Consider the following 23,478-nt stretch of genomic DNA (forward strand, 5'->3'; position numbering starts at 1 on the left):
AGGCAAACCAGGAAATATGCATGAACTGCAGAGAAGTGTAAAATAGTTTTAGGACAATGGCTTGCAAAAAAGGCATAAGCATAAATCTATGATTCAATTTGACCCGAGGAATTCCTGGAAAGAAATATGAAGTTACAATATTTTTCCATTTTGAACAGATGATCCTTTAAAGCTCTTAATTTTCACTTGCTGATCCTAGCTGTGTGTCTCTTAGCGGCGACAATCTGATGACCTTGTGAGGTGAAACACTCCACCCTGATGTCCCATTATTTGAATAAATAAAGGCACAAATTTAAACTTTGATCTTAACTTCCCCTCCTCAATATTTCTGTCCTTTCTCACACATCTCCAAAAAGGATGTGTTCAGGGTTCCTAAATGTAAATTTTACCCAAATAAACAAACATAATTAACTTTGCGGTCAAAACCGCCCCCCTTCAGATTCACTGAGCCAGGAAAGGCTCAGCCGCAGTCATTTGACAGTGAAAGGACTAGTGGTTGTGGCTTCCATTCACCTTGAAACCCTCCGTAAAAAAGCTAGGGTGAATCATGGCGTGACATTTTAGGAGTCCACAGGTTTTTAAATAGCTGGACTGAACAATGGAACAGTCACTTATACATGCAAAGAAGGTCCATTGAGTTGAACTTTATCTGCCCTTTTACCTTATTTTCTCTCCAAATGCAAGATGAAATTATTTAACCTGAATACGAATCAAGATGCCTTGAGAACAAAATGAGGAGAACACAACATATTTTGAAATAATAATTACCTAAATAGTTGGGAAAAAAAAGTTGTTTTATTTTTTAAATAACCGTTAATTTCAGTAGAGATAACCTATTAATTATTTTTATACCTCTAAAAGTTACTCATACAAATATAACTTTTGGCCTTCTTTGATTATAGATCCATATTTGATTTATTAAAAATTTGTGTATTATCTTTAAAGAAGAATGTTGCTGACATCTCCCATCACGACATTATTAATCTTTGTGTGTCTGCATTTGTAATGATTATTTAGAGTGGAATTGATTGAAGATGGAATACTATGTTAGTTTAATTACAGACATTCAGATGTACCGCCTAGCAGAAAGGTGGAGGCCAACAGAAGGTGTGTTATATTTAGACAGCATTTTGCAGCGAGCTGTTTATATTTTTCCCTCCGTGTTATCTGAGAGTCTGATTTGAATAACCAACGCCGACACTGAGGTTCACCTAAGTCTGAGTGACGATGGAGAGATGACCAATTAATTCACCGGCCAATGCAGTCATATCTATGTTTTCTGTAAATTAATTAATGCAATGACTTTCTGGTTTAATGCAAGCTGAGCTCAGCTGGGTGGTCTCCCTAACTGCTTGCTTATATTAAATTGTTACACTGAACAGTCAATTTGAACCCAAGTGCAGACTCAACACGGAGAGGCAAGATAAATCCAAAAACTAGAGTTGTATTCTCACCCAAGCAGGATAACAAAAAGGCAAAAATGCAAAGTTCAAACAGGAACAGGCCAAAACTTGAGGCCGTAGTTTAAGCTGGCTGAGCAGGCAACGCACGGCGAGATCCAGGCAAGATGAAGTGCAACAGAGAGCACAAGTTACTTTACAGATCTGAGCAGGAAGGAGCAGCAGAGCGGAGCTTATGTGGAGGCTTCAGATGACGGCTGAACGCTTCCAGCTGGAGCCTTTAGTCCTCACACACCGGTCTGTAGTCAGACAGGCACAGGGACATTAGGAAGACGTGGAGGCAGATGTGACATTAATTATTGTCCTAACAGTAGATGTTGTGTGTTAAAACAGCCTGTTGTTCTTTCTATTGATCATTATCACATTCTCAGGCTGTTGTGTGTCTGTTAGTGATCCACCAAAGTTAGCGAGTATTAAGTTACAACAGCAATTCACACAGAGTCTGCATGATTGACTTCTGGTTTTGGCCCCAGCTCGTGTGTTGTCTTAGTAAATGATTTCTTCAACATCACTCTCGGCCAGCCGGCTGCTCTTTCTCTCTCAGATGTATCCCCCGGCCCTCTGACCAGTGTTTGCTATTTCTCTCTTCAAGCTTCTCATGAAAGGAAAACTTCTCTGGAAGATTTACGGGCAGGTGCGCCGTGCCCTCCTCCACCACTCCAACCTTGATTTCTGCCCGCCAGTGGTGCTCGCTTTTGTGAGAGTTGCCTTTGAGCGCTCTCATGGGAATGGCGTCTGGTCCAGAGCAACGGTGCCGAGATCTTTTTCCAAGATGGTGCCGGGGTCATGTAGGAGGCTGAGGAGGGAGGAAATGCTGTCAGAGGAAGCCTCTTTGTAGTTGCATTTGTTGCAGGTGTTCTGCCATTCATTGTTAAAGCACGCTGCTTAATATTACAACCTGCCTGACATCTGGTGGCCTGGGCTGGACCGTAGTGTGATGATCAGCAACCCCCCCGTCTGATAACATCTTCTGACAGATTACACATAAGAACAGATGGTGTATAAGCATTTTGCACAAACTGTTCAATCTGCAAAAATATGCACAATATTTTGTAAATGTAAATTGCGTCCTCGTACCGAAGAGTGCTGCAGGAATGAATCGGACAATACATTCATAATAAAAGTCTTTTATAGGAACTGAAGTTACTGGAGTCTTCTAAAATACTAAATATTGTTATAAATTCAATTAGTTTGAATCAGGTAGGTTTAGGTAGAAAATAGCCTCATCATGGATTTCTTATATAGAGTATAAAAAAAAATAAGCTGATACAACGCAATGCATTGTTCTGTTTTTTTTATATAATATTTCCCTTGGAAATTAAATAAATATTATAATACATGGTTGCAGCATCATATAAACGACATAGATTTATGACATATGGCTAAATACAAAGATTACAAAGAGTATTTAATACCTGTTATACAAAACACACATCTTAATCTAAAAGAAGCTGCACTGTATGCGAGTAATAATAATATATTCGACCTATATGACCTTTGTGTCTTTAGAAGCCAATCCTGCATTTGTGCAAGAATTTCTGTTTTTATTAAGGGGTGGTCAGCTCTCCCAGCAGAATCCACATCACAGCAAAGCGCCCTTTCCACTTAAATTAAACGTCCAACCAGTTAACATAGATGGAATATTGAATGAGGAAAGTGTTTCTGATCGAAAAGAGCGACAAAGACCGCCGACAAAAACTGTCAAACAAGGAAAAAGACACAACAATCCTGCCTAAAAGGGAGCTGAGTGATGAGTGAAATTCAGAAAAATAATTCATTCAGGATGAGTAAATATAAAGTTGTTGTTTTTTTTTTACAAAAATTTTACAAAAAACGTTTTTGAACTGAAAGGGGGGAGAAAAAAAAACTGCCTTCGGCCGTTAATGACATCTGTAATTGAGTTGTGTGCGCCCTTTCTATCAGTGCAGGTTGGAACTGGATGAAACAGACGAAACAGGACAGGATAGTTTGGCTCTTTCTACCCAAATGTGTGTTCCAGCTCTTTCAGCTTGTAGCAGGGGGGCGAAAATGCGAGAGAGAAAACCCTGCATGTGTTTTAAACTTGTCACAGTGAATCGCTGTAGCTTTGGTGGGGGGGTGAAGTCAGCCTTGAATACCTGCCCACCATCAGTGCATGGTGAGCATCTGTGAGCTGTTAAGACCACTTCATCTTAACCTAATCCACCAGAGTGAGGTTGGTGGTGTTAAGGTGTAAAAGAAAAGTACAAATATGTCTGTCTGTACTTGTAAAGAAGTGTGTCCATTGCTGTGTGACCAAAGGAGAATGTGTAAATGTGTTTTGTTTTGAATAGTTTCCCTTTGAACAGGCGACACAAGGAGTTCAGGAATTGTGTACTATGGTATGTGCGGCATGCTGGGACTAATTGCTTGTTTCCACTCACAAAATTTAGTGTGGAGGCCGAACAAATGGACAGCTTAAGTGTATGGAATAATCATTTTCTCTCCCTAAATCACCCGCAATGTGGATTTAAACGAGGCAGCTGTGTCCACTCACAGAGAAATAAAATTGGACTGAGGTGAAAATGATGTGAAAATGATTCACTGCTCGCTCTTTGACCAATCAACTCGCTTCGCTCCGCCTGAAACACTCTGACACATTTTTGGCCTCGTCCTTATTACTGCAATAAGTCTACATTTTATGGCAAGCACGAAAAGGCCTGTGGGTTTGTTTGAATCTAGCTGCCCGTCTGTTTATCATCAGTTTGGCTGTTTGTTGTTGTTGTTGTTGTAACGTTGTCTCCTAAAGAGCTCAGATGACAGAAGCCGTATTTCTGTTTGGTTCATGAATTCGTTTGAGGAAGCTTTAAGGTGTTTTTCCAACTTCACTCCTCCTTCGAAGCAGATGCTCCGACAGATGGATGTGAAAGTCACAGTACGTTATGATTTATCTGAGCCTTTGCAACTTTTTTGAATTCTTTTGTGGGTAAATTGTGAGGGCACATAAAAAAAGCAGGCAGGTGGGAACAGACTGTGTCTGTGTGTGTTTGGGGGGGGGGGGGGGGGGGGTCGCTGGTCAGGTGGTGGTTAACAGCCTGAATCTACTACTGTTGAGCTTTGGTTAGAAAAGGATTTTCCAAAAATATGAATGCCATTAAACGAAGTGCACACTTAAATTTTTAACATGACATTTAAAAAATTGACACTAAGAAAGCTAAAAGGTTTGAAAGCAGACACGCTGGCTCACCGTTTGCAGAACCACATTATATCAACGTGGAAATCCGAAAATAGAATTGGCATCCTTTGTGTGTCTGTCGTGACAGATATGATATATTGTGCCATTATGCTGAATATTTTCACATGGATTTTGACCTCTCCACAAACTCTGTGTCACACATCTGTTGTCTGTCTGGTTTCTTCCGTATTTTTATTTTTAAAAATTATATTTCCGTATTTCTCTGTTATCGTTCAACAGCTTCGATCAGTTCTTCGACCTACACACATGCGTCGTGTCATCATTAGGTATTCATACAGGCTCTCACTTGCTGCAATGCAAACCTCCTCTTATCTGAGTTAACAGTATGTAAGTAGAGGATGATGTATGTTTTGTCAGCCCTGCGCCATTTGACAGGTTTCTGGGTTTAGCCCATTACCGAGGTAACGACAGATGTGTTTTGGACAAACGGGATCAGGCGCCGCGTTCAGATACATCAGCCTTCATCTTTTCACCAGAGTCTCAGCACTCACTTTGAGAGAACAATACAGGAGATAAGCATTTAGTTGTTAAATTCAAGCCTGTGGTATTTAACCTGGCACTGACAGCGAGGTGCAGCCGCCCCGTGCTGCAATTAATAAGAGATTCCTCTGCACACAAAGAGCTTGTCAAAGCGCCCTACCTCTCTGCTCGCCGGCCTTTCACAAGACAAATCCCCGCGCTGCAGTTAAAGGCCTCTGCAGCTCATTCAAAAAGGCATTCTTCCTCTCCCTTGCGGCAGATGTGTGTGTAACTTTTTCACCCTGTGCAGGAATCCTGTGATGACTTGTTGTCGCTCACAAACAGATTGGCCTGTCATATTTGTCAGGCTCGTGTTTTGTTACGGCATTAAGCAAAGAGAACATTCACAGGACGATCTGAAGAGAGTCAGCGATGTTTTGTGATTGGAGCGTATCCAAACTTATCTCCTCTGTAACCTCTCCAAGTGTGAATTGATACACTTGCGCAGATCATCACATGAATGTGGAAAGACGGAGCTATTTAATTAAACTGTTTGTGAAAGGACAGGACAGGACATTTCCAAGAAGCAATATTTTCCAATATTCAACTATAATCCACATTTCAGAGGAATGAATTGTGTTAATTCCATCACATTTAACAACGCTGGCTGATTTAACTTCAGTCGTGATGATGCTCGATAAACTCTTTGCCGAGAAAAGTGGCCGAGCTTCTCAGCAGAGACTTATATGATGCTGTAGATGTTTTTCATTCAGCGTTTCTCAATGTGACACCGAGCACCTCCTGAATCCGGCCTTAAATGTGCTGGTGCTTGTTCGAATCTAGACTTCAGCTGCATCCTGCGTAGGCAGCGTTTATGTCCTCCTTTTCCTGGAAAACAAAGGCTCCACTGGGTGGATCCTCCATGACCCAACCGTTCCCAGGATTCATCGCGTGGCTGCAAGGAAAATAATACGGCAGCAAAGAAACGACAGAAAGACGTTTGGCCGATATGTCAGTCAGAGGGGGCCTCTTTTTGAAAAGCAGTTGTTCAGGTTGTTGATGCAAAGCAGAAATCCTCGGTGGACCAGAAGGACCTTTGTGGTCCGCGCCGTCACAGACCGGGTCCTCTGAAGGACGCAGCCCTTGGTTGGGACTTGAGTCTCCTCTCTGGCTTCCTGTTTGCTCACAAAGTGTACCTGATCGATTTAAAGACAAAAGCCTCAAACTAAAATTTCACAGCTACTGTACGCGAGCGAAGGGGGGACTCAGACCACATTTGGTTGGTGTCAGAATTCAGCAGAGCACGACGGCTCTCAGCCGCAGAGAGTCCTCGCCTTCGAAGTGAAACATCTCCTCTCTAATCCTGTTTGGTTTTTGCAGCTTCTGTTCCCGGTCTGCCATGCTGACCCGTGCTGCTGTAATTAACCACGAAGTAAACCGTCGGGCACCAGCAGGTGAAGACATAATGTGGCAAGTTCAAACCTTGCTGTTTACTTTGCTCTCAGCTTTGGAGAGTCCGACTGGTGTTTTACAGGTTTATGACAAAGATGTTTTTTCTCAGATCTTTTTCAGCGTTTTTTTTTTTTTTTTTTGTAACTTTTGACTTCCCTGCCACCAAAAAAAGGCACGCACAAAAGCCGAAAGCCATCTTTGAGAGGTGCACTGATGGGACTGATTCTATTTTTATTCCGACTTGAATAACACACAAGCGGCAGGAAGGAACAGCTCAGACAATCTATTGGAGAAGCCAAACATGCCTGAAATTGTCACAGTGATGCCTTTTCCAGAGGTTTAGCTGTACAGCTGGGATAAGTTTGTTCAGGCAAATTGCTGTGTGAATCCATCAGTGAAATATCGACAGGGCTGGCTCGGGGCCAGAGCCGAGCGGGCCCACTGCAGTCAAAGCAGCCGGGGTGAAATAATGATGTGACCAATAGAAACCTGTTGATGAAGCTGAGTGAAATGTGTGAACGCTGTCAGTAAACCCCCTTTTTTTTTTTTTTTTTTTTTTTTTTCAGTTTTTTCAGTTCAGTTCAGTTAAAAATATGCCAATTCAGCAGTTTGTTTTTTTTTTCTTCTTCTTTGGATCATTATCTGTCTCCCATCGAGAACACGTCGGGCAGAAATCCCAGAAACACACATCACAGCTCTGATGTCTGTTATATTTGGGAAAATACTCACTGAAGGTCAGTCGGGCAGTGCATCATGAGCTTTTTCCCATGATGCACTTCTACTTCGTTCTACTTCCTGTTTAAAGAAGCAGTTTGTTTTACTTTTGTTTTTACTGAGCAGTCTGCCACAAACACCTTTAAAAGATAATAATCATCCACTGAGCAGATTGAAGTATTAAAATTTGGTTTGATTGTTTGAGCGTGCTGAGAAAGAATCAGCTGCCGGTAAAACTTATAGCTCCTTTAAATTGAGGTCAAATTTGATTTTTAAGAAGCAAACTGTGACATAAATCATCGACTTTTGTTTGGGTGATATAGGCAACAAAAACTAAACATCATAAATTCTTTAATCGTCACTAAATCAATCACAGATTAAATGGAAGATTCAAAATATTGGACAAAGTAAGTGAGCGTGATGCTTTGAGGAACACTTTATGCAAACTGACTCGATCAACGAGAGGCTAATAACTCCACAGGAGGAAGGAAATCTCTCCTGAAACCAAAGCTGATTCAAAATAAAAAGCTTTTTCAACGCAACAAGAGCCACAAATGGAGCTCCAAAAGGTCAGATCTTATGTTCCCAAAATGCTGCAGGGCTCAGATGGCACGCCGCTCGATTTTTTCCATAAGTCATGACAACAAACCCAAACAAACGGCATCGTAAAAGAGCGACTGCAGTCGGCTGGGAGCACACATTTATTCTGAAGCTACTTAAAGAAGGAGTTTGACTGACGTGCAAACAAATGTAACTTACCTTTGGGGCAGTATTTCATGATTTAAATAGAAAAAAAAGTCTTCCCACAAAGTGCTAATGTTTTACTGTCGACAACCCGTAGACTCATTAACGGTCTCTGACTGGTTTAGGATTGTTATGTCCCGACGTCAAGTTGAATTATTTGTGTTTAATTTGTTCCTGGATATTTATTAGATGTATAACTTCCTGTAACTTCAGACTTATTGCTGTATTTTTCTTGGTCAGGTAGAAGCAGAAGTAAACACCTGAACGTTTGAGTCGTGCTGGTTAGATGTCAGCATCCGTCTCCTTTTAAGCCCTAAACTGCTGCCTGCGTCTCTGTGCTGATATCTTATTTGACGAAGCTACTTCTCCTGAATCTGGACAAACACAGAAAACACAAGCTGCTCTGCGGGGAAGTGTTGGCCAGATGCTCAATTCAGCTCTAAGTGAGCGTGAATGTGGTGTTTTTAGTTTTCATATTTTCTGCTTTCAGACACGTTGAAAGGTTTTCAGTCAGTGAAACAACATGGCATGCTACTGGACCCCCCCCCCCACCCGGCTCCCACAGCCCCGTCTCAGAAACACAATCAAAGCATTGAAATTGTTTTCACGTTCAGCCTCTCCGTTGACTTTCTTGGAGCTTCTGTCCTTTATCGCCACATCGCCGCATGCATGAATCAAAAAGCTACAATTGCGGCGTAAGAAAACACATCTCCTCCATTCTGTTTCTGAATGTCGTCCTTAATGGTGTTTAGAATGTCTGGGAGAGGTGAAAGGAAAATGTTTTCACGTCATATTAAGGAAACTTTTGAGCAGAAAGGATCTGCAGAGCCGCTGACAGCGCTCATTCTGCGTTTCTTCGTGTTACTTTAAAATATTCCGAGTTAACAGTAACATGGTGTGACTTAACGGGGAACAGGTGGACCTCCTTAAGCTGTAAGAAAATAGCAAAAGCATAACAAGGCCCCTGTGGTTTCCTAAGTGTGCCCTCATTTACCATATATACCCGCATATATCAGGGTTATAATCATTAACAAGCAGTTCAGCGAGAGTTCAGGGTGCACCGCCGGCCTGTGGAAGCCTGTTCTGAACGGGGATATTTTGGTTTTCCCTGAAACCACACGAGAGAGACTGACCAAATGTTATGGTTTACTTGTTTCACAGGGCTCAATGGGAACTATTTCCTTTCACTGCCGAGAGAGAAATCAAACGGGATAGAGTTGCAAATAATGACTTATTTCTCAGCGGTTTCTTTTCTGGGTAAAGCCTGGTGCTGAAAATTTCCCTTAATTGCAAAAAACGATTTAACATACATGCATGAGGCGCATTTGACTTACAATGCAAAAAAATGTTGCAGGCGCCATTGTCCCACTTTGCCCCCAAATAACGATTAAGGCTTCTATCAAATAACACCGGGGATCTTAAGTGGCTCTGCGGCGTCATACTGTCTTCTGCGCACCTCACCTCGACAGAGAAACGTGATCGCACCACGCTAAGAGCTGCTCACCCCAAAAAAAAAAAAAAAGCACAAACATACATGTGACAATTGAATACTTTTAGGTGGGTAACCATTAGACTTTTGAAAACAGGCAGGAACCTTTTTCCAGACGGTGAGTCTCTCTTTTCTTCTCACCTTCAAACCTCCAAAACTCTGTGTGGAGTTTTACAGCGAGACCATCCCAAAGAATGATACCGCTTTTTTAAAAGATGACGCCCAAACAAACACAAAAACTCAAAGTTTGAGTGCACAGGGCTTCAGACAGCCTTAAGCACCCACCCCGCCCCCACCGCCACTCCTTCCTTTCTCCTGCTTGTGCAACAATTACCCTTTAAGGATTGGCTAATCCTGAAATATGGGCCTGTGACTAATGGCAGAATTTAGCAAGAAATCAGCTCCAGTTTCACCAGGTTTTATTGACTCTAATGCATGATGCAGATACCTTTGGCTATGATGAATGAGCGTGGGGATACTGTCAGGTTCACCCCCCCTCCACCTCACCTCACCTTCCTCCTCCTCCTCCTCTTCCTCCCTCTCGTCTTTCAGTGTTGCTTTTGTGCAGGTGATAATGAAACGTGTCAGAGAAGCATGTAGCAGGCCCTTTTCACTGGCTTGCCAAAAAGAATAAGCTGTCATGTCGACAGTGATGTTGAATGGGAGCACTTGAGCTGTTTCATTTCTTGTTGTTTTACAGGGTGAGGTGCCTCAGTTTTTTTTTTTTTTGGTTCTTTAAAAACATCTCCATGTAAACTGTAATATTTTGTCTGATTGTTGAGCCGCTGCCAGCCCCGCTCTGACATTTTGCTACAGGGGGATTGAGCATGAAGTCACTGGAACGGGGTTTAGTGTTCCTCGCTGCACAAACAACACATCAGTCATGCTCTGAATGTGGATCTCTGCGGCATTAACAGCATTTACAGATACGCAGAGCGCTTTTATTATCCAGTGACAGACATTGTGCCGATGATTTGGTGCCAATTGCTCGATCGAGCGGCCTCAGAGTTTCCATGCTCGTGGAAACTTTGAAGGGGCTGCATCAATATTTGCACAGTCGCACCTGTGGAGTGAAAAACCTGGATAATTACCATGTCGTGTAACACAATCCGTAAAGTCTGAGATCTCATTATACCTTCAGATTTTAGAGGCTGCACTGAACCGCGGCAGCAAAAATAAACAAGGAGAAGTCCTCTGAGGAGCCACCATGCAATTCAACATGTGTCATAAGAATATGTGACTCAGACATTCAAGGTTTGCATGTTACAAATCTTTTTAAGTCGGATAATTTATGGTGCACCGGCAGTGTGAAGGAAAGTAAAAAAAAAAAGTCAAGTCCATGGTGGGAATTCATCGCAGTGAATTTGTTCTCTGCTGTTATTATTCTGCAAGACTGGATACATGAGATAAACCTGTAAAATGTCACATTTTCTGCCTTGAGTCAAAGATTGATGAACACTTGAGGACGAAAATATCTTCAGGTTGAGTTGAAAGCTGTGGACATAGAAAGCGGGACAATTTAGTGTCAACAGTGACCTTTCATGCATCTCTGCTTATGTGCCAGGACTTTTTAATAAAAGCTTCTGTAGAAGCGTGTAATTACTCTAAACATCTGAGAGCCCATGAAGAACCAAACTTTTTCTGGTGAAAAGGAAAATGTTGAATTGAAATGTCTAAGGACTCCTAAAATAAATACTTAATTCTATATTCATCCCAAATATGATACATTTATATGGAGATTCATGCAATCACAACTCATCTCTATGAGACATCTCATGATCTGTGACTGTCTCCAATGTAAACCTCCAAGGCAGAAGAAAATGAGGAAATATGAAATGTTTCATGCGGACAGAAGTTTGTCAGCTACAGTAACAGATGTGTGAGGATAGTTTTTTTTTTTTTTTTTAGCTCTGATTCTGCAGGAAATGTAACTCAGTGAGCAATAACTCCATCAGACATATTCCTGAAAAGCTTGAATACATATTTACATAATACACAGACGGCCTTTGACCACAACAGCCACTGCTGCCGCTTGTTTGATGTCAAATAGACATTTCTGATGGGAGAAACGGTACCCTTTATGAAAAGCTGTTGCATAAATAAAGTCCTACCTGCGCTGTGCGGAATTTATTTAGTGAATAAACAAGTGTTGATATAATTTAAACAATAAGAGAAGAAAAATAAAAGTGCACAGAGTATTTTGGAAACAATGAGCCGGTAAAAACCTTAAAAAGTAATTGTTTGCAGATGGATTGTGTTTAATATGTTTAAATATCATTGTTGAAGCAAAACAGAGAACTTTGGGCTGCTTAAGTGTTTTCTTTGTGTTTTTCTTTGTGTCTTGCAGACAGAGAGAGAGATAGATTACATCTTGGCAGTTAGAAAAACCCAACTGGCTGTCTGACATGACATTAAAGTAAAAAACAGCCAGAGACAGCACTAATGGGACAAGCTCTTGATCCCAGAAGTCAAACATGACGAGGTGTGATCTTAAAAAGTGATACAAAGTGAAGCTGAGGCGTAAAACATCGAAGGGCTTCGCCTTTTTGATCGACATCCGCCTCTGGGCCGCACTCCAAATCTAATTTGTGTATTAAAAATATGTGAATCTTCCAGAATTTGTGTTGTGTGTTTCGGATTTAACCCCCTCCACCCCCCCACCTCCGTTCAGGTCCGTCAGCAGCTCACCGTGCTCAGAAGCAGTTGGGAATGGGCAGTGCTGTTTAATGACACTGGATCCCCCTTTATTGGTGATGTTAAGTACCAATATGAAGTCAGGAGCCCAGTAATGACCCCCCGGGGAAGAAAACACTTTGGTGAATGGGGGAGATCATAAACCGCTCCAGCAGCTGCAGCACGAGCAGCTACTCTCCGTCACGTTGGCCCGCTGTGTTTCAGACTCACCATTGTTGGGCAAAAGTTGCACTTTTTTGCGAGGCGCAAAAAATGAAATGCAATAAAACTAAAAGATGGATTCAGGTGGAAGCAGATTATTTCCGTCATACGCAGAAAAAGCAGCTCAAACTTTGACTGCATTTGTCTCATCTGTTGCCGTTGATGAACAGTTGGTGGTGCTCGTTCTCGTTCTCCGGCCGGCTGCCAATAAACTTCTGAAGAAGAAGAAATCTGAACCATAACTTGAAATAAATGACGGCACGAAGATGTTTTTTTTTTTTTTTTTTTTCAGCCTTGGCCACCTCATTGGCTGAGCTCATCTCATTCACAGATTCTGTTTTAGTAATATTGTCTCAGCATGGACTCCGGTGGCCCCCCCACCCCGCTACCACCACCACCACCACGGGTTTGTTGGTCATTTATTTTGAAGGCAGACCTTGGCAGTCTATCAGCACGGGCGTTGATAGACAGCCAATGGAGCGTAGCCAAACAACATGGACACAGGTGTTGGTGCTGTATATCTGAGATCTGAGCAGCCATCTTGCTGAGGTCGTGATCAAAGCGAAGACCCTGACCGGGGGAATTTTCCCATCTGCAAATCAACGAGCCGGTTTACCGTTCATGCTAAAATTGATAGGATGATGGCATTTGGATAGTTTGCGAGTTAGATAAAGATCACGGTCGTCCATCAAAATGTTAACACAGTTCTACTCACGTAAGCGTGTAAAATAAAGCATCATATCTCCTAAAAAAAAAAATAAAATAAAAAGTTCCAATCCGCGCTATCTCCTCCATCAGAGCTGGGCCTTTTGTTTGGAGCCGTTATCAGCACGGCCACAGTCAACCATTCTTCTCCTCACCTCAGTCATATCTGCCTTGGAGGTGGTTTATGATGATCGTTTATCATTTGCAATCCAAATACCTGCATGCCCGGAGCGGAGAGTACAGTAACACAAAGAGGACTTAAGTTCTGACTCCTTCGGTTGGTTCAGCAGGTTCACGAAGAAGCAAACTCTCTGTGGATGCAACTTTCCTGGCATCAAACCCAAAATCCCCGGAGAAATCTAAAAGGATAAACACGCAGGAGCTACTGAGGGGAGTCAAGTTTGTTTTCAAAGATATTTCCCATCAATCAATCGATCAATCAGCCAAGTGGAAGACGATAGATTCATACAGCAGTGAGTGATGCCTGGTCAGCAGCTGTTTCTTCAAAACTACAGATAATTTAAAATGGTTTATAAACAACAAATAAAACATCTCTGACGTCTGTATTCCTACAGAAACAGGAAAATGTAACGTGGATTAGCTGTCCATCACAGAAATACTGCTCTCACATTAGACGATGTGCACGCCCAAAGATCTGTCTGACAGCATTGACTTTAATCAACTCTCACACTGTATTCAGAGAAAATTCATCACTTAAAAGGAAACCATTACAATTAGAAATGAATTAAAATGAGAATTGGTTTTTCTTTCAGTAGCAGTGCTGTTGTTGCTGGAGCAGCATGACTTACAAGAACAATCTTACTGTTTTTAGTTTAAAGTATAAAGTCCATACTTTGAGCTCTTATTGTTCCCTGGGTAGAAAATAATTCAATTGAATTTAAAACCTCAGGATGATGTGAATGGCTTCACAGAGTGAAAACATTATATTCAATTTCACACAACGTTAATTTAATGAGTGTAATCCAGCATGTAACATTATTTATTCACAAAGAGACCAATCTCCACCAAAGGCAGGGCGGCCGTCGTGTGTCTACATCCGAACGTTTTTGACTTGAATCCTGAATGAGAGCAGCAGAGCTGTAAAAAAAGAAGTTGGTTAAATGTGATTTAGAGTCGACGGTGTGAATGAGAGAAAGGTGGCAAACATTTTGAACACACATGTTCGGAGAAGGTGTGAGATCAAGTGCAGGGGAGCCGGCGGACGCCTGCTGTGTGACTGATACTTTGGTATTTCTACACGTGAAAGACGTGCTCCGGTGGTGGGAGACGGTGCCATGTGCAGATCTGCTCACGTCCCGCTCCCCATATGGCCACCCAAATGGACTCAAAGAAAAGTTTAAAGTGTCTTTTTTTTCTTCCACCTTCAAATGCCAAACTCCTTCTGCAGGGAGGAGTCAAAGAAGAAGAAGCAAAGATAAAACCAAATTAAAAGATCGAGCTGTCGTGTTTTTGTTTTTTTACACAAAAACCTGCTTGTGTTGTTGTTGTTTTTTTTATACAACCCGGTGTGCATATAATCTCTGTGTGTATTCTTACAGCTCTAGTGGTCGTTAAAAGGATGACTGACTAAGGGCAAAGGTCAACCTAAGGGTCACTTGAAATGAGCCTCTGGGCCTGTGGACTGTTTACCTTTTGCATCGTGGATCACTGCAGGAGAAGAAAATCACGGCTGGACTGTCGGATTTGAATAAACGCTTTCAGATTTGTCTTCTCTCGATGAGAACAAAACTGTTTAATGAGCCATGACGAGCTGAGTATGTCCCACAGTCATATATATATTTCATTTGAGGACAAGGAATCCAAACTTTAGAGGAATAATTTGTGAGTGTGACTTTTAATCACTTTACAGGTTGCGACAAAGACGTTAACCTGCTAAATTTCTGTTCTATAAAGTCAGCACACTTACGTGGGCGAGGTAATGACTTCCTAAGGATTTTACTGGCCAGATGCTAAATGAGCATCAAAAGTTAGTTTAGCACTGAAAGTCACCATGAGCTGAATTTATGAATGAACATGCTACATGTTAGCGTAACAGCTAGCATTTTCAGAACGTCCCCTGAACCTGTGGGCTGTAAATTAGCATGCTAACATTAGCATTCATCACCACAGACTTTTCACTGCTGCGTTTTCTCACACTGAGCAGAAGACAAAAAAACTTTTCAGAAGTTTACAGTTTGAATTGATGTCCCTCAGTTGAAAAAAAAAAAAAAAAAAAACTGAAAATCATAATCATACATATATTTTGTCTCGTTCCAGATTCCAGACAGTGACAGGAATCTCTGCCATGTTTATGAGGATGCTAATGGCTGGATTATGAAAATGTTCTGATAATATTTCCTGCAGAGGTTTGGTGGACGCTCGGCTTGTCTCAGGATTGTGGAGCTGGTCTGTTTCATTGGTGTGAAAGGTCGAGCAGGAGGAGAGCGACTCTGTCAGCCCTGACGATGTAAAGTGTTTCCTCCGGTTAAAAGTGCAGAGAGGCCGAAGTATCTATGAGTCCATCACCGGGCCTCATCGAGTTACATGACCGGGCGATGAGGGAGGGACAATGGTGGGGGGGGGGCACACACCTGCCTCGCCCTTCTGCCCAACAAAAAGGTTATGTTCCAATGAAAAGCCACCATAAAACCCAGACACGGGCACGCAAGCCCAAATCGGCCTGATCCTGAGGTGTCCCTTCCTCTCTGAAGTCGCTGCCAAAAAAACTCCACCTTCCCTCCAGACACCAGCGATACTTCCCCCCCCCCCGCTGAGCTCGGGCCTGCTCATGTCCCAGCCCATCGTCTTCATTGACCTAATTTATTATCGCCTTCATATCCTGCATGTGCTGCCCCAACTTTGCGGCTCGTGCATGTTTGGAGACGATTTGAGATTCCTCCGGACGAAGTTCTCGTCTTTCCAGAAAACTTCAGTGACACAACAGGAGGCTGTCAAACTCGCACCAGCAGGTATCCCTGTTGGTGAAAAAAATAAAATTACAGGAGGAGGTGGGGGTTCGTTGGATTGTTGCTCCTTGGATGGAAAGAAGAGCGAATCTCTCCGGAGAGCGATCTGTCTTGTACCGGAGCTCTTGTGAAGTGCTTTTTAGTATCAGGTGCATCATCTTGAGAACACATCTGACATTCCTGGCTGAATTAGTCTGAAATTCCCACATAAAAAAAAAAAAAAAAAGAAGAAGAAGAAGAAGAGCCCAGCAGAGCCAGGTGGCTGACCATTATCTGCTCACGCTGTGGAGAACTAAAAGGTTTTGCATGTCTCTGTAAGAGGAATGTTTGTGGCAGTGAGTAAAAAACGACCTCGACACTTTTTAACTGGAGCTGTCAGCAGAGGCGCAGTTTTTCACCGGGAGGACGAAAATATCATCTTCAGAACCGACATGAGAAACATGAGAGGCTTTTTTTGTCTTTTCACGTTGAAGCACACTAGTTTTTGAGTACTTTTACCAGTTTTAGATCAGTTGTGTTATATTTATAATTTCCGGTTTTGTCTCTTACGTTGTACTTCTTGTTTATTTCATTTTTTTATTTTAACTCTAACTCTTTATTGTGTGTGTGTTTTTTGTCTCGTATTCTGATTCTGATTTTATATCTTCTGGTGTCGTATCATGCCACTAAAATTACAGTGAACAAGAAAGCCAATTTAGAAATATGTCAAATATCTAAACAAAGTGAAGAGTGACTCGCTCACACTCACATATCAATTTCAAATTCCCCTGCAAATGCTTTTTGATCCTTTTTGAATTTATTTTTCACAAACAGCTGGAGTCCGACGGAGAATCAAACCAAAATCTACTTCGAAACACAATTTGTTTTGGCCTCATTCTTTTTAGCTTCCAGCAAAAAAACAACAAAAACCAATGTTGTAACTTGGAAATATTGTGAACATGGACAGGAAAAGTTTAGTTTCTGGTTATAATAGTTATAGAGAGCAGAAATAGAAGGCAGGCATGAGTTTGACTATTGTGACGTCGATGCTGTCGAGCCAAAAGCTTCGAAGGAAAACATCAAATCTGCAGTTTTCTCTAAAACCTTTTACCCATCTTTGGTTGTCACATAAACACAGTTAGGCTCAGAAAAAAGAAACTTTATGTGTCTATGTCCTGTGAAATATCTGAGGGGGTTATGAAGTCTTTTAAATCAATCACTGCTCTCTGTGTGACTGAGAATGATAATATAATAACATGGAAAGAACAACGAAGCAGTCGGCTCTTTAACAACGTTGGAGACGACATTAGGAGCCAACAACAGCGCAGGTGATGAAATAAAAATGGATGGTGCCGCTGTGCAGACAGGAAGAACCACAGTTTCGTATTTATTAACAAATGCCTGCGGAGGAAATAAAAAAGCCCGGTTTTATACACATACAGCTCAAACCTGTTGGGAGACATTACTTCGTTGCACTGACCTGACAATAATTCGAACCGCTCAGTAATATTTGTTTAAAGTTAGCCAGCATCAGCTGCAGTCAGCTGGCGGCCCATCCAGTCCAGGTAAAGTTTTTCCAGCTGTCCTCACAGGTGTCACAGTGTTGCAGCGGTTAGTGCTACCACGCGGTTCAGGGTTCGAACCTTGTCGTTCCTGTAACGGATCGGCAGGATGGCGTATTAAAAAATGTGACGTGATTAGTAAGATCTAAATTTCCCCAAACACTCTTGCGCCCCAAGTGATCATACTTGATTACGCTTTAGTTCACCTTTCAGAACAATCGATGAGATGAAGACAACACGTTGCTGTTATCTCTGTTTGCTGCCTGCATGGTTTTTGTTTTCCACCTCCAACCGTCCACATGTTGTTGTTCTCTGAGGTATTTCAACATGACTTATGGCTCCATCCTGAGATGGGACCCCCCCACACCCCCCAACACACACACAGCACCAACCCCTTCACACCCACCAGTCTGCTTTCTGCCCATATGGTTCGACTTGGTTACAGCGTGAGTGGGGCAAGATACTTGTTAAAATGTGGTATGTGGCGGCTGCACTTGCTGAGAAGACTCTTTCCTGAGCCGTCTGATGTTCACTTCTTCACTTGGGGTTGAGGGGCGGTCGGCGCTTCATACCCTGCTTCAGTGAGACCAAACATTTCAAAATCAGAAAACCATTATTGTGTGGAAATGACATTTGTCCGTGTTGCGTCGCCACACGATGGGCCTGGACGTCTCATAAAAACATCAAGAGGAGAAACCTTTTGGGTTCTGTTGAAGCAAAAATAAACTTCGATGTGAGTCATCGCTGAAGTGAATATAAATTTCACTTGCAGAGGGAAAGTTTCTGGCTGCAGATGGATCCTGGAGCGAAGAAGATGAATGTGACCTGCAAAATAACCAAGTCAGGTGTTTAACACAACAAAATCACACAAACTTTTCTTCGGTGTATCAAAACTTCACATCATGAAAAAAATAAAATAAATAAAATTGCTGGCAAGAAATTACTCAAGACTGTCAGCCGATTTGATGTTTCAAAAAATCAAGTGAGTAATTGTTTTTTTTGATTTTTTTTATTTTTCCTCCTCCCAGAAAACAGATCTGACAAATTTACTGCTTTTTTTTGGGGAAGGTTCTTTGGTGGTCAAACTTTTTAACAGGTCTGGAAACATGTCAAGTTGAAATGAATAAGAAAAAGATTTTGTTATAAATTTATCCTCAGGTGATCCAGAGGGAATCCCAGAAAAAGATCATAAATACATCTTGAATTATGTGTTTTTCTTCGGTACTGCAGTTTCCAGTCAAAATGCCCATAACTCTTTAATTCATTTTATAAAAGAAATAAATCTCACTATAACACTTCTAATCTTGATAATTAAGATGCAGTCTGATTCCAGATTAAAGATATTTTCAGTTTTAAGCGAGCTTGTGAGGAAACACGACAGTGACTGAAACTAAGAAACAACGATGAACTTATTTCTTCAGTTTTTATTTTAACATAAAAAAAAAAACACGAGTCACTAAAGCAGAGTGAGAAAAGAGTCGACTAAAACAAAATCTTTGAGACTTCTGCTTTGACCTTTGGATCATATTCTGACTTTCTCCTGAAGGAATGAAGGTCGTTAAAAACCGAAGCCAAATGACGAAGGCCAGCGAGGTTTGGAAGAAAGGCTGAGGGGAGAGAAACCATTTAAGGATTTCAGTGAATACAAGCAAGAAACTCTTTTTCATCTTCAAGCGTTTTCACATGAAATTTTTAATAAAATATTCTGTTCTCATGAGGAAGCTTCATCACTAAAGAGGGAAACTTCTGCACTTGTTTTACAGTTGTTTTTTTTTTTAATAAATGCTGAATAACACGATCAGTTTCCCGTTTGGAAACTGTTAAATACCATCAGGGACTTCTTTTTTTTATTATTATTATCATAATTTCTGTGTCTGCGAACTTCCCAGGCAGAGATTTGAACCGAATCCACGAATGATTCAGTCTGATTTGACAGTCGGTCTGAGAGAACATCTGAGTTTCCCATCCTCTCAGATCTCTGTCGGTCCGCGGAGGCTAATTGTTCGGTTCTTAACTGTCCTCCTCACTTTTAACATCATCTGGAGCGCAAACAGCTCGAGGAGGCCTTTTGGTGGTGCTCGCCTCCATCTCTTCTGAAGGGCTGACACCCAGATCAAATCGCATCGCTCCGTAAAAAAAGTATAATTTATGAGCCATTACCAACGTTTTCTTTCTTTCCTCTCTCTTACTTCACATCAGCTCATAATATCCTAACAAAGTCATTCTTTGATGGCCGGATTTCTCATGACTCCCGTAAAGTGGCTCCGTGGTGAGGCAGGAGAAAGAAACCGTGAAGGCCAAATGCGACGAGGCCGAAGTGGAAACTGAAGAACTCATCAAGCTCATTCATCTTGTCGGATGTGAAGGCCGAGAACGCCAAGCGGAGGGAATTTCACACTCGCTCGTCTTTCCCAACGTACTCTATGAATCATATCGGATAGCAGGTTTCATTGTGACGCCGCTGAGATTTTTAACAGATTCGGGGGTCTTCTGAGTATAACTGCGTTCTTTGAGGGTGCGTTTAAAGCCTCATTACGGTCAGAACCAAATTCAGCCGACCCAGCTTGGCAGCGCCGAGCGCCAAATAGGTATCTCAGGAGATTTATGTCTCTTTGTCGCCCTCGCCGCACGGCGAAGCGGGACGGGACGGGGAGAGAGAGCGAAAGGCGATCTCTCGCTGAAGACAGTATCTTGCAGAGAACGTGCCTCGGCACGCCAAGCTGTCTGGATGCCACCGAGCGGCCCAAACTGCTGGCAGGATGTGTCCAGGATGGACGAGGCCCAGATGCAATCAGCCGCGTTAGCAGATTTCTTCATTTTCCCGCTTCGACTCTTCGACTGTTATTTCTTTAACGTTTACCGACTACAGTTAGACGTTTGGGGCCACATTTGATACCGCTTCTGTGTTTTCATGTCATAAACGTTTCAGGTAAAATCTTAATATCTTGAGGCTTTTCTGCAGATTTCCAGCAGGAGGAGGACATTTTCTCCGTCTCTGCCAGGATAAACAGCTGATGGGTCATAAGATGCGCAGTCATCAGCATCTCACACAAACGTCCACGTCAAAACATCATGGCAGGAATCAACATGTTGACGATGAGGGCGTGGCTTCAGAGGACAGTCGCTCATTGGCTGATTGGTTGTGACATCACAATCAATACTAAAATATCATTTTATGCAAAACTTTCACGTTGTCTCGGTTATCGTTCTTTACTGTTGACCAATTCACACGCAGAAAGCAGGATTTATTTCCAAACTCTTTGTGACTTCATGTGTCGGCGATCATCAACATTTCCTACCTTAAAACCGATTTTCCTCGTTCTAAGTATTTTTCCTCCCTGTACAGCAGCACTAACTCATAAAGCGTCGGTGATTTACTCCAGTTCGCTGCGAGACTTCCATCAGTTTACTCAGCAGGTCCCTCCAGTCTTCAAGAGCAGGACCGGAGGACGAAAACAAGATGTTGGGAAACGAGGAGAAGAAGAATGGCCGGATGAATTATACTGTAAATATTTTTAAATAAATACTAAGCAGCTTATCCTGGGAAATAAAAGTGAAGTTTGGGAAGAGCTCAACTGGAAAAACATCTGATCCCAGCAATGAATCTTCATTATTTCGATTTAATAAAAAAAAAGAATGATGAAATCAGACAAGTGGCTTCTCTGCTTTGTGTTTCCACATTGATTAAATCTGTCGCTTTGGGAGCGTTTCATCAAACCGTTAATGATCAGGTCTGACTGTTTTCCATCATCGGAGGGAAATGTGAATATCCTGCGAATGGCCATTTATTCATGATGGGAGATGAAGCGGTCTAAACGCAGCACAGGTGGTTCGCAGTCGTTCTCCCTGTTTTCTCTTGGGGCTCGTAGCAGCCGTCCATCTCTTTCATGGATCAGCAAATTGATCCGCTGCAGTCGTTTTGGAGATTCCACAGCAGAGAGAGCTCGACGGTGTGAAACGACACCTTGAGCAGAGCAAAGAAAAAAAAAAAAGGAGAAGAAGACGAAGAAGAAGTAGGAAAACACTGTAGCTCGGCCTCTGATGTGTTTCACCTCCCTCACAGCAGTTGTTCAGACGTTTCAACACACACACACACACACACACACTGGGGGCTGCTGTCCCCCCTCCCATGACCACATCATGACCTCATTCCAGTCACCTGCTGCTGAGACCGTGGCTAACCTGCCCTCCCAACCAGAAAATCTGCCGCCTTTTCTTCTGTTTTTTCTCCCCGCTGAGCCATGCAGGTCGATACGTACCTCAGCCTAACCCTCACACAAAACACACAAAACAGGCGCAAAGCTTTTTTTTTTTTGTTTTGTTTTGTTTTGTTTTTCAAGAAGGGAGAGAGAGAGAGAGAGTTGGTGATTTATCAGAGCTGGAGATTGAATGAAAACCAGCTTGCAAAGTTACATCCTGTAAGAGGAACAAAGAGCAGAACTGAATGAGCCCCGCGGGATCGCCTGGCCACTCTGAAACACTTGGAACATTTATGCTGCTTTAAATTTCCTTATATATATATATATAAATACATATATATACATATAAGAAAACTGGAGTGAATTTAGTTTGCCAGAAAAATTCAGCTCTGTGTTGTGAATTCCATTTAAATACATTTGAGGTGGGGGGGGGGACTTGTGGTTGCAGGATTATGTTTCTAGAAGCAATTTATTACAGAGCGAAGGAGGACGTCGGCATCGGGACGACTTGTTGAAGCTCTTTTAAAAGGAGCAACAGTGTAAACGTTATGTTTCCATGTGCCGTTTGTAAGTGAGCGAGGAGTTATGGCGATGATGAAAACTTTAAATCCCGCGGCTCCTCTAAAAACCGCAAACACTTGAAAAAAAAATAAGGAGTTATGGTTGGAGCAGTTTTTCGACATTATCTTAAGAGGAAACAGGATAATTCTCCAAAAAAGAAAAGATGGCCACTGGCTGTTTTTTTTTTTTTTTTAACTGCTAATAGCAGCACCGGGCGGCTCGGGCCAGAGTGGCAATGCCCATGAAATCTCACGATATTTCTTTCATTTGTTTTCCGTCCGCAATTAGTCGTGGTCAGGCTGATCAAAGGCAGCGGTCGGGCGGTTGCATGTGAACCGGCGTCCACTTGCAATGACATCCACAAACCAGAATGAAATATGAAATATCAAGTTTCCACGGATGTATGGACTTGTAAAAAAGAATCTGAGGAATAGGAGGGTTTTCACACTGGGTAATGTGAAACATTTGGTACGGATTGTAGCCTCGGCCGAGGCAAGACGAGAGCCAGAATGTGTCTGGCAGTAAAACCGGGAGCAGGCAGAAGTTAAAACAACCGCGGTCCCGTTGATTTAGACGTCATTACGCGTCTCGCTGCAAAACACGATTTGCTGCTGGAGGCTTGTTTTGTTTTGTTTTAAACAGCCCGAAAAACAAAATTCTGACTTCTGGCGTTCACGCTCGCAGCTAATAGGCCTCAAAAGAACAAAATGTCTTCATGACTCAGGAGGAAAACACACTCAGCAGCCGCTTTATTAGGTACACCTGCAAAATCTATTACAGCTCAGCACAAGAGCTTTTTTTTTTTTTGTTAGAAATGTGTGCATTCAATTGTGTTTTTCTGTGATGATGACAGAGATGTTCCACGTTCACAGTTTTATTTAAAGGCCTTCTGATGAACACATCGATGAAGGTGTCAGATAGTGTGTTGAATGATCTTGAGTGAAAATTGTTGTTTCTTTACTGAGCTCAGAAAGAACAGCTGTTTATTTAAACCTCATGTGCAAAAAAAAAGCACAGAAATATCTCCCCCCAACATTTAACATTTACATACGAAGATATATTAACCACACGTTGTTGAG

This window comes from Echeneis naucrates, chromosome 9 (assembly GCF_900963305.1).
Source record: "Echeneis naucrates chromosome 9, fEcheNa1.1, whole genome shotgun sequence".
Lineage (NCBI taxonomy): Eukaryota > Metazoa > Chordata > Actinopteri > Carangiformes > Echeneidae > Echeneis > Echeneis naucrates.